We start from the raw sequence: 15,155 nt of genomic DNA, 5'->3' as shown, positions 1-15,155 counted from the left end.
GCTCCACTGCACTCCAGCCTGGGTGACAGAAAAAAAAAAAAAAAAAAATAGGGCTGGGCATGGTGGCTCACACCTGTAATCTCAGCACCTCGGGAGCCGAGGCAGGTACATCACCCGAGGTCAGGGGTTTGAGACCAGCCTGATGAACATGGTGAAATCCAATCTCTACTAAAAATAGGCTGACGTGGTGGTGCATGCCTGTAATCCCAGCTACTCGGGAGGTTGAGGGAAGAGAATCACTTGAACCCAGGAGGTGGAGGTTGCACTCCAGCCTGGGAAACAAGAGCAACAAGAGCAAAACTCCATCTAAAAAAAACAAAAACAAAAAAAAAAATTAAAAATAAAATGTGAAATAAAATGACAATAACGAATTAATTAAGACAAGGTCTTACTATGTTGCTCAGGCTGGTCTCAAATTCCTAGACTCAAGTGATCCTTTTAGCTTGGCCACTGAAAATGTGGGGAGGTGTGAGCCACCACACCCCACCCAAACCCAAATATGGTGGGGTTTTTGTTGTTGTTGTTGTTGTTTTTAAGATGAGTTTCATTCTTTTCACCCAGGCTGGAGTGTGATGGTGGGATCTTGGCTCACTGCAACCTCCGCCTGGCTAACATGGTAAAACCCCGTTTCTACTGAAAATACAAAAAATTAGCTGGGTGTGGTGGCCTGCGCCTGTAATCCCAGCTACTCGGGAGGCTGAGGCAGGAGAATCCCATGTGCCCTGGAAGCAGAGGTTGCAGTGAGCCGAGATTACACCACTACTCCAGACTCCTGCCTGGGCAACAGAGCAAGATTCCATCTCAAAAAAAAAAAAAAAAAAAAAAGAGAGAGAGAGAGAAAGAAGAACACAACAAAAGAACTAAAGAACTCCTGGAATGTGGCCCATAAACATATTCCTATGCTGCTAGGATTATGAATCTTATTATTCTAGTAGCTCCTACAACTCAAGAAGTACCCTCTGCAGCCCTTGTTGATAATAGCTGCTGTATTTTTGCAATGTGAATTCAATTCAAAGATGACATGGCAACAACAGAGAGACTGACTTGAAGGCAAGCAACAGTTTCAAGTCAAAATGTACAGAATGTCTACTTTTGTTGGTGGTGATTGCTGATGTTTAAGAAAAGGGCTATGGGCGGAAAGGCTGGCCCGGCTCCCTAGGCTGTTCCCCAGTCCTGCTTCTGCAGCCTCTGAGTGATGATTAGCTGCTGGTGCTCTGCTGTCTGAAGACAAGGCTCTCAGAGTCCCTGTCCAGCAGCACTGAGTCCTTGGACTGCCCTGGGTGGCTGGGACGCACTGTGCCCTGGGGCCATCCCTCCAAATCAGGAAATCTTCAGCAGGTTCTCGACCAAGCCAACTTTATTCTGGACAGCCAGCTCCACAGCCTTGACTGTGGCAAACTCCACCACGGCAATGCCTGCTTTCTTGCTGGAAAGCACCAGGTTGTGAACCTCCCTGTACTTCTGCAGAAGCTGCAGGAGGACGCCTTGTGAATAGCCGCCTTTTGACACATCCTCCATCTTGCACTTCCATTTGAGCTTCAGTTTGGGGGTTCCTCTGCCTTCGGTGCTTTCGGCCATTTCTCTCCACCTCTGGTCATGTTCCTGGAGGATCTGCTTCCGGATCAGCCTCTCTGTTCCTCCAGCTGCCGGGTGCCCTCTTCTCGAAGGCACTAGATCTCTTGCTCCAGCGTCCTGGGTCTCCAGCTGCCCTGGGCTTCCTTGCTCCCCGGAGCCTGGGCCTGCCGCTCCCGAGCCTCCAGTTCAAGCCTCATTCTCTTCCATCTGTCTTCAAGTTTCTGGGTCCTCTCTGTTGCCTGCTTCTTGGCTTTTCCGACCTTGTCATGCAGCCCTGGCTGCAGCATCGGTCAGTACCTCCAAGGCCCGGGAAAGCTGGTGGAAGAGTTCAGCGGCTCTGGGATTATCGGGATTTTTGTCTGGGTGGCAGGAGAGGGCTTCTGCCTGTAGGCCTTCTTCAGCTCTTTGTCTGTCGCCGTCTCCTGGATGCCTAGAAGGGTATATGGGTCCATCTGCAAGAGCTTCTTGGCCACCACCGTGGCTCCATCCCTGATGGGAGTCAAAACACCAACTACCAAGGATCTAAGCTACAACTCCCTGGAGTCTGAGGGAGAATTCCCAGGAGTCCAAGCCAGACAGCATGGGAACTGCCGGATACCAATGGCACTTAGCCTCCTGGGAATTGGCTCCTGAATTAATAACCCAGCTTCCAATCCAATCTCCCAAACCTGCCTGTGAGCCCTGTGTATATCTCCAGCTCTCAACTTGTTTTTAATCTTGGATGTTGATGTTCACAACATTGGATGACACTTATCTTTTTGAAACGTGGAGGAACGATTCCTTTTATTCCCATTGATTGATGAATTGATTGATGGGGTCTTGCTATGTTGCCCGGGCTGACCTCCAACTCTTGGGCTAAAGGGATCCTCCCAGCTCAGCCTTTGGAGTAGCTGGGACTACCAGGGTGTCACCATGGTTTTATCATCTTTTTGTCATCTTACTGTACTTAACGGTGGAGGGCAAGATGTCCTCTTAACAATCCCAAGTTCTCACCCCTACATAGCATAACACATTTCATAAAATTGATGAAAGGGAAGGGAGGATGAAGGAAAAGTTGAACAAATTAAATCCTAGGTTAATTTAGAGTTATTTTGAGTTCTGTGAAATCAGTTCAGATTTCAGTAAGCAAAACAGAAATGAAATGAAATCATTTTGAATTTTGATGGTTGATGATAAAGCACAACTATTTGCTTTTACCACGTCCACAAAGAAATGAAAGCATTTGGGAAGACATCCCAAGAGATTCAGGAAAAACGAGGCAAAGTAAGTTCTGTGGTTTGAATACCCCCTCCAAAACTCATGTTGAAATTTGCCATTGTGATGGTATTAAGAGGTGAGGCCTGGCCAGGCGCGGTGGCTCATGCCTGTAATCCCAGCAGTTTGGAAGGCCGAGGTGAGTAGATCACGTGAGGTCAGAAGTTTTAGAACAGGCTGGCACATGGCGAAACACTGTCTCTACTAGAAACACAAAAAGTAGCCAGACCTGTTGGCAGGTGCCTGTGATCCCAGCTACCCGGGTGGCTGAGGCAGGAGAATCTCTTGAATCCTGGAGGTGGATGCTGCAGTGAGCTGAACTCGCACTGTTGCACTCCAGCCTGGGTAACAAGAACAAAACTCCATCTCAAGAAAAGAAAAGAAAAGAAAAGAAAAGAAAAGAAAAGAGAAGTGAGAAGAAAGGAAGGAAGGAAGGGAAGGAAAGAAGGAAGAAAGAAAGGAAAGAAGTAAAGAAAGAAAAAGAAAAAGAAAGGAAGAAAGAGAAAGGAAGAAAGGAAGAAAGAAAAAAGAAAGGAAGAAAGGAAGAAAGAAAGAAGAAACAAAGAAAGAAAGAAAAAGAGAGAGAAAAGAAAGAATGAGAGGTGGGGCCTTTAAGAGGTGATTAGGTCGTGAGGCCTCTGCCCTCAGGAACGGATGAGTGCTAGTATCTGGAGAGTAGGTGGGGTTACCCAGGGAGTGGGCTTCTGATGAAAGGGTAAGTTCAGCTTCCATCCACTCTCTGTGTCCTGTGCACGTTTGCCCGTCTGCTATGGTATGGCACTGCAAGAAGCCCTCACAAGTTGTGGCCCCTTGATCTTAGACTCCTCAGCCTCCAGAACTGTGAGCCAAATACATTTCTTTCTTTCTTTTTTTTTTTTTTTTTGAGACAGACTCTTGCTCTGTCACCCAGGCTGGAATGCAGTGGCTCAATATCAGCTCACTGCAACCCCCACTTCTCAGGTTCAAGTGATTCTCTTGCCTCAGCCTCCTGAGTAGCTGGGATTACAGGCATGCAACATCATGCCCCGCTAATTGTTGTATTTTTAATAGAGACGAGGTTTCATTATTTTGGTCAGGTTGATCTCGACCTTCTAATCTTGTGATCCACCCACTTCGGCCTCTTAAAGGCTGGGATTACAGGCATGAGCCACATCGCCCGGCCTTAAACTTCTATTCTTTATAAATCACTCAGTGTTTGGTATTCTGTTACAGTAGCAGAAAACAATAAAGAGTTTAGATATTTTAATCTTATTTAATAAAGACATACTGAGTCACATGTAGAAAACATTCTTACTTCTCAGGATCTTATAACTGCCCTATAATCAGTGGAAAAGGAGACGCCCAATATTTTTGTTTCCACCTTTATTCAGGCTCGACTGAAGGATCTTCAGAGGTGCTGGGGCCAAACAGAAACGCTCTCTGGCTCCTCCTATGCTCTGTTGGGCCTAGCAAGTGGGTTAGGAAAGACTGTTCCAAGAGTGGGTATGTCAGGCAACAAAAGTATGTCCTGGCTGGGCGTGGTGGCTCAAGCCTGTAATCCCAGCACTCTGGAAGGCCGAGGTGGCGGATCACCTGAGGTCAGGAGTTCAAGACCAGCCTGGCCAATATGGTGAAACTCCATTTCTACTAAAATACAAAAATTAGCTGAGCATGGTAGCATGCACCTGTAATCTCAGCTACTCTGGAAGATGACACAGAAGACTGGCTTCAACCCAGGAGACAGAGGTTGCAGTGAGCCGAGATTGTATCACTGTATACCACTCCAGCCTGGGCAACAGAGTGAGACTTCATATAAAAAAAAAAAGAAAGAAAAAAGAAAAAAGAATGCCCAGCGAATTTTTGTATTTTTGGTAGAGACAGGGTTTCTACCAAAACCAGCCTGTTGATGAGGCTGGTCTCAAATTCCTGATCTCAAGCAATCCACCTGTCTGGCCCCCCAAAGTGCTGAGATTACAGACATGAGCCACTGCACCCAGCTCATGCTCCTTTTTCAGTGAATAGTACTCCTTTTTTAAAAAAATTTAAATCAACTTATCTTTTTCAAATTTTCTTGAAATGACTTGTATAAAGAAACATGCAGGCCAGGCACAGTGGCTCATGCTTGTAATCCTAGTACTTTGGGAGGCGGAGAGGGATGGATCATTAGAGGTCAGGAGTTTAAGACTAGCCTGGCTAACATGGTGAAATCCTTTCTCTACTAAAAATACAAAAAAATTAGCCAGCCATGGTGGTGCATACCTGTAATCCCAGCTACTCCAGAGGCTGAGGCAGGAGAATCTCTTGAACCCGGGAGGCAGAGGTTGCAGTGAGCTGAGATTGCACTACTGCACTCCAGCCTGGGTGACAGAGAATCTGTCTCAAAAAACAAAAACAAAAACAAAAATAAAAACACACAAAAAACTTATCTTTATGGGAGTTTCTGATCAATGGTAATAATCATTCACTTCCTGGTCATATGTGATTCCCCCATTAAAAGCATTCTACAGAATATAGCCATTTATTTTGGTATTTGATGGGCTTTTGAGGATTCCCATCCAACTGGATGAACAGGGAAATCCCTATGGAGCCTCCAAGAGCAGAATAAAAGGGATGATTCAGATGTGGCTAAACATCAACAAACCAAAATTACAGAGTGCAAAGGACACTTCAGTTTTTAACAGACTAGTGCTAAAACCAATGATTAAGCACCAATGTTCTCAGGGCTGTCAAGTTTTCACAAATATGCATAATATATTTATCGGTTAAAGAGCTTCACATTCATTGAACTGCAAACTTGCAGAACTTAAAACCAGATCTTGCAGAAGGCTTACAAGAACGCCTATGACTCTTGTTAAGTAAGAGTTCCTTGGGCCAGGTGTAATGGCTTATACCTGTAATCCCAGTACTTTGGAAGGCCGAGGCAGGCAGATCGAGAGGTCAGGAGTTCGAGACTGTCCTGGCTAACATGGTGAATCCCCTTCTCTACTAAAAATACAAAAATTAGCAGGGAATGGTGGCACAAACCTGTAGTCCCAGCTACTCGGGAGGCTGAGAAAGGAGAACAGCTTGAACCCAGGAGGCCGAGGTGCAGTGAGCCGAGATCATGCCACTGCACTCCAGCCTGGGCGACAGAGCAAGACTCTGTCTTGGGTGGAGAAAAAAAAGAAACTCCTTTTTTTTTTTTTTTTTTTTTGAGATAGTGTCTCACTCTGCCGCCAAGCTTGGACATAAGGAACTCTTTTTTTTCTTTTCTTTCTTTCTTCTTTTTTTTTTTTTGATTGTTGTATTTTTAGTAGAGATGGAGTTTCACCTTGTTAGCCAGGATGGTCTCTATCTCCTGACCTCGTGATCTGCCTGTCTCAGCCTCCCAAAGTGCTGGGATTACAGGTGTGTGCCATCATGCCCCACCCCCTATGTTTTTAATAACTTAATTGAAATAGAGTTCACATCACATACAACTTCTCCATTTAAGGCATCAATTCAGTGGCTTTTAGTATATTCGCAAATCCTTTCTTTTTGTGTGTATGTACCACACTTTCTTTGTCCATTCATCTGTTGGTGGATGCTTAGGTTGATTTTGTATTTCGGCTGTGAATAGTGCTGCAATAAACATGGGAGTGCAGATGTGTGTTTGGTACACTGAGTTTCTTTCTCGTGGGCGTGTCCACAGCAGTGTGACTGCTGAATATATGGTAGTCCTGTTTTCAGTTTATTGCGGAACCTCCATGCAGTTTTACGTAGTGGATAAACTATTTTACATTCCCACCAAGAGTGTTTGAGTGCTCCTGTTTCTCTGTGTCCTTGTCAGCATTTGTTATTTTCTGACTTTTTGATAATCAGCATGTTAATGGAGGTTAGATGATATTTTATTGTGGTTTTGATGTGGATTTCTGTGATGATTAGTGATGTTAAACATGTTTGCATTTACCTGTTGGCCATTTGTATGTCTTCTCTTGGAAAATATCTTTTGAGGTCTTTTGCCTTTTTAAATTTTTTGCCCATGCTGTCATTTATTGCGTGGAAGGAGGGTGTAGGGGTCAGTGGGGCGTGGGGGCCACGTTGGGGGCATTGCTGCCTCCGCTGGTCAGTTCATTCATTGGCAGGGGAACCCCAGCCTCGCCCCTTGCCCTTCGCAGCCAGGACAGCCGGCCCATCAGTGCGGGTGCTGCAAGGAGCCTGGGTGCTGCTCCCGGAGGTCACCGCGGGACATGCGTGGATGGGGCTGGGCTGGTTATTGCCTGAGCATGATGCGGACAGAGGGGGACAAGTATTGCACTTAGAAAACCATCCTCAGGCCAGACGCGGTGGCTGACGCCTGTAATCCCAGCACTTTGGGAGGCCGAGGCAGGCAAATCACGAGGTCAAGAGATGGAGACCATCCTGGCCATGGTGAAACCCGGTCTCAATAAATTAAATTAAATTAAATTAAATTAAGAAAACCATCCTCATCAGACCTCCAGCCACCTAGAGGGCCAGGGGCGGGAGGGGGGTGTGGGGGCAGGAGGGAGCAGGGGTTGGGGGGGTCAGTGGGGGGTTGAGGGAGCGAACGGGGTTGTGGGGGGGCAAGCTGGGGGTGGGCGGGGCTCCACAGGTGGCTCCTCTTGGCCTCTGGGCTGCTCTGTCCCTGTTTTATAGCTGGGGAAACTGAGGCACCGAGGTGAAGGCAGCCCCCTCGCACACGAGGCCGCCGCCGGGGGCAGGGGCGATGGGGGTGGGCGCAGGGCGATGATGGGGAACCGCCGGGGACTTGGAGGGGGCAGTCCCGCAGGCCTGGCCGGTTGGTCCGTCCGTCCGACTGTGGCTGCCCACCTCAAGTCTGTGGCTTCTGGGCGGGGCTGGCGACTAGGGCAGCACGATGTCATGACTTTGGTCATGGCCTCGTCCCCGGCCCGCCTGGGCCCGCAGGGTGTTTGGTGAGGGTCACAAGTTGGACGAGAGGCGCCAGCTTGAGGAGTCCCAGGGGTCCAGGCCGCCGGTGGCGCTTGGCGAGGCCGAGTCCCTGCAGGTTGGGCTGGGCGCAGGGTGGAGCTGCAGGCAGGGCGCGGAGACCGCAGGGCCGGGCACCCCATGGGATTTGACTATTTTTTAATAGGATTATTTAGGATTTTTGATTTTGAGTTATTAGATATTCTGGCTATTAATCCTTTGTTGGATGAATAGTGTGCAAAAATTTTCCCCGGTTCTGTGGGTTATCTCTTCACTTTGTTTGTTTCTTTGTTTTTGACGGAGTCATCTCGGTTGCCCAGACTGGAGTGCAGTGGCACGATCTTGACTCACTGCAACCTCTGCCTCCCAGGTTCAAGGGATTCTCCTACCTCCGCCTCCCTAGTAGCTGGGGATTACAGGCACCCGCCACCATCCCTGGCTTATTATTTGTGTTTTAGTAGAGACAGGGTTTCACTACACTGGCCAGGCTGGTCTAGAACTCCTGACCTCATGTAATCTGCCTGTCTTGGCCCTCCCAAAGTGCTGGGATTATAGTCGTTAACCACAGCGCCTAGTCCACTTTATTTTTCATTTAAATAAAAGAAATGTTGTTCTGTGTGGAAGCTTTTCAGCTTGATGTGACCCTATGTATCAATTTTTGCTTTGTTCGCCTGTGCTTTCGATGTCTTACTCAAAAAGTTTTTGCCTAGACCAGTGTTCAGTGTTCTAAAGCATATCTTTGGTGTTTTCTTTTTCTTCTTCTGCTTTTTTTTTTTTTTTTTTTTTTTCAGGTGGAGTCTCACTCTGTTGCCCAGGCTGGAGTGCAGTGGCGTGATATGAGCTCACAGCAACCTCCATCCTCTGGGTTCAAGCAATTCTCCTGCCTCACTCAGCCTCCCTAGTAGCTGGAATTACAGGTGTGCACGACCATACCTGGATAATTTTTGTATTTTTAGCAGAGACGGGGTTTCACTATATTGGCCGGGATAGTCTTGAATGCCTGAGCTCAGGCAATCTGTCCACCTAGGCTTGGGCTCGGGTTATAGGCGTGAGCCACTTTACCTGGCCAGTAGTTTCTTACATGTGAGGTTTTCATTAATTTTAATTTGATTTTATATACAGTGAAGCATAGGGGTCTAGTTTTATTCTTCACACGTAGATAGCTCTCATTTTCCCAGTACTGCTTATGGAAGACACTGTCTGTTCCCTAAGGTATGTTCTTGGTGCCTTGGTGAAAAAAAATCCATGGCTATAAATGCATGGATTATTTCTGGGTTCTCTATTGTGTTCCATTGGCCCATGACATCCTTCCTTTTTGATATTATAAAGTCACTATTTCCATCCTGTTAACCTTGCTGTGCTTGGACCAAGCAGGGCCGGTAGGACCCAGATTTTAGTGTGGGCTGGTGAGGCCAGAGTCTCTCTAGGCTGCTCAAAAAGTCTGTGCTTGGGGGAAAAAAAAGAAAAGAAATCTGTGCTAAGGTCCTTGGTCTGCAGGGAGGACCAAATCCCCATGGATGACTCCACAAAAACACTGTTAGGTAAACCACAGTGTGAAACAGCTTGAGAAATAGAATCTGTGTCATATCCAACATTCCCTCACACTCATGATTGTGCAACTGGGACACCTGAGCAGGAGGAACCAGAAGAGCACCCTCTTCACCTATGTGTCCAGGTCCCTTTTGGGTCACCAAGGGCATGAGATGGAAGCAGGGGCATCTGGGATGGGGCAGGTTATGGTCAGGGGCAGTGGGGCTGGTGGGCGCTGGGCAGTGGGAAGCGGGGGTATTAGTGAAAGGTCTGAGGCAGGGCAGAGATCAGGAGGAACAACATTCCAGCAGGATTCAGAGACAGGTCAGTAGGTCAGCAGACACAAGAACAGGAGGCCTGGGACTCAGAAGAGCAGTTGGTGTCGGAGGAGAAGGGCTCTGTTTTCCTCTCGTCTTCTGTTTGGTGCTGCATGAGCACCCCACTGCACCCCCAACCCTGTCTCTCCCCTGCCCTCACTCTCAGGGTCTTTGAACTCCTTCCTTCAACCCTGGCATGCAGCTTCTTTTTCTTGTCTTTTTTTTTTTTTTCTGGTTTTGGTTTTGGTTTGTGAGATAGAGTCTTACTCTGTCGCCAGGCTGGAGTGCAGTGGCGCGATCTTGGCTCACTACAACCTCCACCTCCCAGGTTCAAGCAATTCCCCTGCCTCAGTCTCCTGAGTGGCTGGGATTAGTGGTGCACCACACCTGGCTAATTTTTGTATTTTAGTAGAGATAGGGTTTCACCATATTTGCCAGGCTATCTAAAACTCTTGACCTCAGGTGATCCACCTGCCTCTGCTTCCCAAAGTGCTGGGATTACAAGTGTGAGCCACCGCACCCGGCTGTAGCACACACCTTATTAAGGACAGTTCCTTTCTGGATTCTTCCTAAGGTTCTGATTTCTAATCCTTCCTAACCCAGCTCACTGCCCCACCCCCCACCCTGGTCCTCCCATTCTGCCTCACTTTCTCCTTTCCGGATTTCCACCATTTCCCACAATCCGTTTTAGCATCGGATTCCCGCCCTTCAGGTTTCAGTGTTCTCAGGAGTTTGCTACCAGCCTGGCCAACATGGTGAAACCCCGTCTCTACTAAAAATACAAAAATTAGCTGGGCATGGTGTCGAGTGCCTGCAGTCCCAGCTACTTGGGAGGCTGAGGCAGGAGAATCGCTTGAACTCAGGAGGTGGAGGGTGCAGTGAGCCGAAATCACACCACTGCACTCCAGCCTGGATGACAGTGAGACTCTGTCTCAAAAAAAAAAAAAAAAAAAAAAAAAAAAAATTAATAAATCAACAATGTTTTAACTACAGGTTATAATTATAAAGACATTATCTTAATTTTATAGATTTTTTGTTTTGCAGTTTTTTGAACACTTACATTTCCTTATTAGAGTTCTAGAACGTGTTTTTTAGTCCATTGATTTTTATTTTAATTTTTGAGATAGTGTCTCACTCTGTCACCCAGGATGGAGTGTAGTGGCATGATTTCGGCTCACTGCAACCTCTGCCTCCCAGAAGCAATTCTCCTGACTCAGCCTCCTGGGTAGCTGGGATTACAGGCACGTGCCACCACGCCCGACTAATTTTTGTATTTTTAGTAGAGATGGGGGTTTTACCATGTTGGCCAGGCTGGTCTTGAACTCCTGACTTTAGGTAATCCACTCACCTTGGCCTCCTAAAGTGTTGGGATTATAGGCATGAGCCACCACGCCTGGCAACTTAGTTATTCTATCATTTCTTTATCAGTATGAAATCATAAATATGTCGTTTATATTTTGGGTTATAATCCAATATTTATTTTGTTGCCCAAGTTGTTCCAGCTCTAGCCATTGGGAGATCTGTCAGTTGGCTCCTGGACCTCTGACATACTCTCATCATTGTGGGTTTGTGTTTGTTCAGCAGTTTTCTGCTTTCTGGAATGACAAGATGCTCCAGGCTTATCCTCTATATTTCCTGCTCCAGTTTTAGAATCAGCCATCTCTTCAAAGAGCATTGGTTCCTTTTTTGGAGACTGAGATTAGAAATCAATATCTGAGTGGCAAGTGTGTTCTTCGCTACTGGGTGTCATTCCTTTTTAAGCCTCCCTCAACCGACAGAGCAAGGAAATATGTATGTATATCCTACTGCATGCATATACATTACCTAAATATTTCTGTTCATAAGCATCTGTATCTAAATTAAATTAAACAGGAATGGCTGGGCACAGTAGCTTATACCTGTAATCCCAGCACTTTGGGAGGCAGGGGCAGGTGGATCACCTGAGCTCAGGAGTTCAAGACCAGCCTGGCCAACATGGTGAAACCCCGTCTCTACTAAAAATAAAAACTAGCTGGCATGGTGGTGCATGCCTGTAATCCCAGCTACTTGGGAGGCTGAGGCAGGAGAATAGCTTGAACTGGGGAGTCGGAAGTTGCACTGAGTAGAGACTGTGCCACTGTACTCCAGCCTGGGCAACAGAGCGAGGCTCCATCTCAAAACAAACAAACAAACAAACAAAAAACAAACTAAACTAAAGACGAGTTCATAGTGATGACTCCAACTCTAATCCATTACCTCATGGATTATTCTGGCATTCACTTGCCCTTGCCCCCTCTTATCTGTAACCTCCCATGCTGATAGTGAGAAACCTGGCTCCTACCATCTGCCATCTGTGTATTTAACTGTTCAGTTCTCTGTATATGTATAGCAGTGTTTCTACTGTTAATTAATACCCATGTGATAAATGACTTTATGAACTGGAGACAGTGCTTGTATATAGCTCCTTTTGCCCTTCATGTCATGGACCCCACTCATTTTCAGTGCTACTTAGGTTAGCACATTTCCCCCAGACTCCCTCTGTGAGGCTGTTTCATACATTTGTAATGCAGTTAGATCGCCTTGTCCCATTCTGCATTTCATCCAGGGATTCACCCAGCCCTCTAAAGATTTTGTAAAATTTGCATATATTAAGATTCACTCCTGGCTGGGCGTGGTGGCTCATGCCTGTAATCCCGGCACTTTGGGAGACCAAGGTGGGCAGATCACAAGGTCAGGAATTCAAGACCAGCCTGAGCAATATGGTGAAACCTTGTCTCTACTAAAAATACAAAAAATTATTCAGGCCTGGTGGCTCGTGCCTGTAATCCTAGCTACCCAGGACGCTGAGGCAGGAGAATTGCTTGAACCCAGGAGGCAGAGGTTGCAGTGAGCCGAGATTGCACCACTGCACTCCAGCCTGGGTGACGGAGCAAGACTCCAACTCAAAAAAAAAAAAAAAAAAAAAAAAAAAAGATTCACTCTTTGTGCCATGAAGTTCTATGAATTTTGATGAAACCCTATTATCACCTCTCCACCATTACTGTATCATTCAGAATAGTTTCATTCCCTAAATGTCTCATGTGTTTTACCTATTCAACCCTTTCACTCTCCCCTGAACCCCTGGCAACCACTGATCTTTTTAATGTCTCTATAGTTTTGCCTTTTCCAGAAAGTTATGTTAGTCCTTTTAGTGTTGCTAGAAAGAAATACCTGAGGCTGGGTAATTTACAAAGAGATTTATTTGGCCCACAGATCTGCAGGCTATACAAGAAGCATGACACCAGCATCTGCTTCTGGTGACGGCCTCAACCTGCTTCCACTCATGGTGAAAGGCGAAAGGAACCGATGTGCAAAGATCACATAGTGAGAGAGAGAGGGGAGGAAGGTACTTTTTAAACCAGGCTCTGTTTAACCACCAGCTGTGGCATATACTAATAGAGTGGGTACTCATCCCATTGCATGTACCCCTTTCCCTTCCAGGGAGGGTGTGTTAGTCTGTCCTCATGTTGCTATAGAGAAGTACCTAAGACTAGGTAATTTATAAAGAAAAGAGGTGCTGGGCGCTGTGGCTCAAGCCTGTAATCCCAGCACTTTGGGAGGCCGAGGCAGGCAGATCACAAGGTCAAGAGATTGAGACCATCCTGGTCAACATGGTGAAATCCCATCTCTACTAAAAATACAAAAAATTGCCGGGCACGGTGGCTCAAGCCTGTAATCCCAGCACTTTGGGAGGCCGAGGCGGGTGGATCACGAGGTCGAGAGATCGAGACCATCCTGGTCAACATGGTGAAACCCTGTCTCTACTAAAAATACAAAAATTAGCTGCGCATGGTGGCGCGTGCCTGTGATCCCAGCTACTCGGGAGGCTGAGGCAGAATTGCCTGAGCCCAGGAGGTGGAGGTTGCGGTGAGCTGAGATCGCACCATTGCACTCCAGCCTGGGTAACAAGAGCGAAACTCTGTCTCAAAAAAAAAAAAAAAAAAAAAAAAAAAAAATACAAAAAATTAGCTGGACATGGTGGGACGTGCCTGTAATCCCAGCTACTCGAGAGGCTGAGGCAGGAGAATTGCCTGAATCGAGGAGGCGGAGATTGCAGTGAGCCGAGATTGCGCCATAGCACTCCAGCCTGGGTAACAAGAGTGAAACTCCATCTCAAAAAAAAAAAGAGGTTTAGGCCAGGCGTGGTGGCTCACGCATGTAATCCTAGCACTCTGGGAGGCCGAGGTGGGTGGATCACTTAAGGTCGGCAGTTCAAGACCAGCCTGACCAACATGGTGAAACCCTGTCTTCATAAAAAAAAAAAAAAGGAGGTTTAATTGGCTCATGGTTCAGTTTTGCAGGCTGTACAGGAAGCACAATGCTGGCTTCTGCTTCTGGGGAGGACTTATGAAACTTCTAATCATGGCAGAAGTCAAACGGGGAGTGAGGTGCCTCACATGGTGGGAACAGGAGCAAGAGAGTGAAGGAGGAGGTGCTATGCACTTTTAAACAATTAGATCTTACAAGAATCATTCACAATTGTGAGGACAGTACCAAGGGGGATAGTGCTAAACCATTCATGAGAAATCCACCCTCATGATACAATCACCTCCTCCCAGTCCCCACCTCCAGCACTGGGGATTACAATTAAACATCATGGGATCTGGGTGGGGACACGGATCCAGACAATATCAGAAGATATTAATCTATCCATGAGGGATCCACTCCCATGGCCCACATTCCTACTATCAGGCCCCACCTCCAACATTGGGGTCAAGTTTCATCAGGAGGATAGGGGATAAATAGCCACATCCCCTTTCAGACTGGCTCATTTCACTTAGCATCCGTGGTTTTTTTGTGTGTGGCTTGATAGCGAGCTTCCTTTTGTTGCTGAAAAACATACCATTGTATTGCTATACCACAGCTTGTTTATACATTCATCTATTGATGAGCATTTTGGTTGTTTCCAGTTTCGAGTGATAATGAATAAAGATGCTTAAACATTTGTGTGCAGGTTTTGTGTGAACATAAGTTTTCAAGTCAGTTGGGTAAATACCTAGGAGCATGATTGCTGGATCATATGGTAAGACTATTAAGAGTGTTCTCTTTTTATGTTTATTGTGATTACTATTTTAGATTTCCTTCTAAAATCTTATTTTGGACTTTCTAAGACCTGCTTTTCTATTTCTTTTTATTCTTCCATCTGGTCTTCTTTTGAATTAACTGAGGTTTTTTTCTCCCATTACTTTAAAAGTTATACTCTCAAATTTATTCCTTTTACTGTTACCTTGAATAAAATATTTTTGAAATGTATAAGTTTGCCAACCTCTTGAATACTTGTGAAGGTGTAAGAATGCTTGAACTCCAATTAATCCCCCTTCAGCTTGTGTGCTCTTTTGTCCTGTTTTTTAGTTGTATCTTGTTTTTATGTTCCAAATAAGACATTCTTTGCATTACTATGTGAAGTCAATGTTCATTCAGATTTTCACTCCCTTTTTTGGCCACCATGCTTTCTTGAACCTTCGACCTTTCATCAGTTCATCACCCTTCTGCACAAAGCAAATTCCCTTTTTTTTTTTTTTCTTTTTTGAGATGAAATTTCACTCTTGTTGCCCA

At 46.1% G+C, this 15,155-nt stretch overlaps 1 pseudogene; it reads right to left on the bottom strand.

Moving 5' to 3' along the window:
• Positions 1-1,155: 1,155 nt before the first annotated feature.
• On the bottom strand, positions 1,156-7,877 carry LOC101053403 (dnaJ homolog subfamily C member 17 pseudogene; annotated as a pseudogene).
• Positions 7,878-15,155: the final 7,278 nt, after the last annotated feature.

This window comes from Saimiri boliviensis, chromosome 1 (assembly GCF_048565385.1).
Source record: "Saimiri boliviensis isolate mSaiBol1 chromosome 1, mSaiBol1.pri, whole genome shotgun sequence".
In the NCBI taxonomy this organism is placed as follows: Eukaryota; Metazoa; Chordata; class Mammalia; order Primates; family Cebidae; genus Saimiri; species Saimiri boliviensis.
This window is presented reverse-complemented; position numbering and strand designations above follow the sequence as displayed.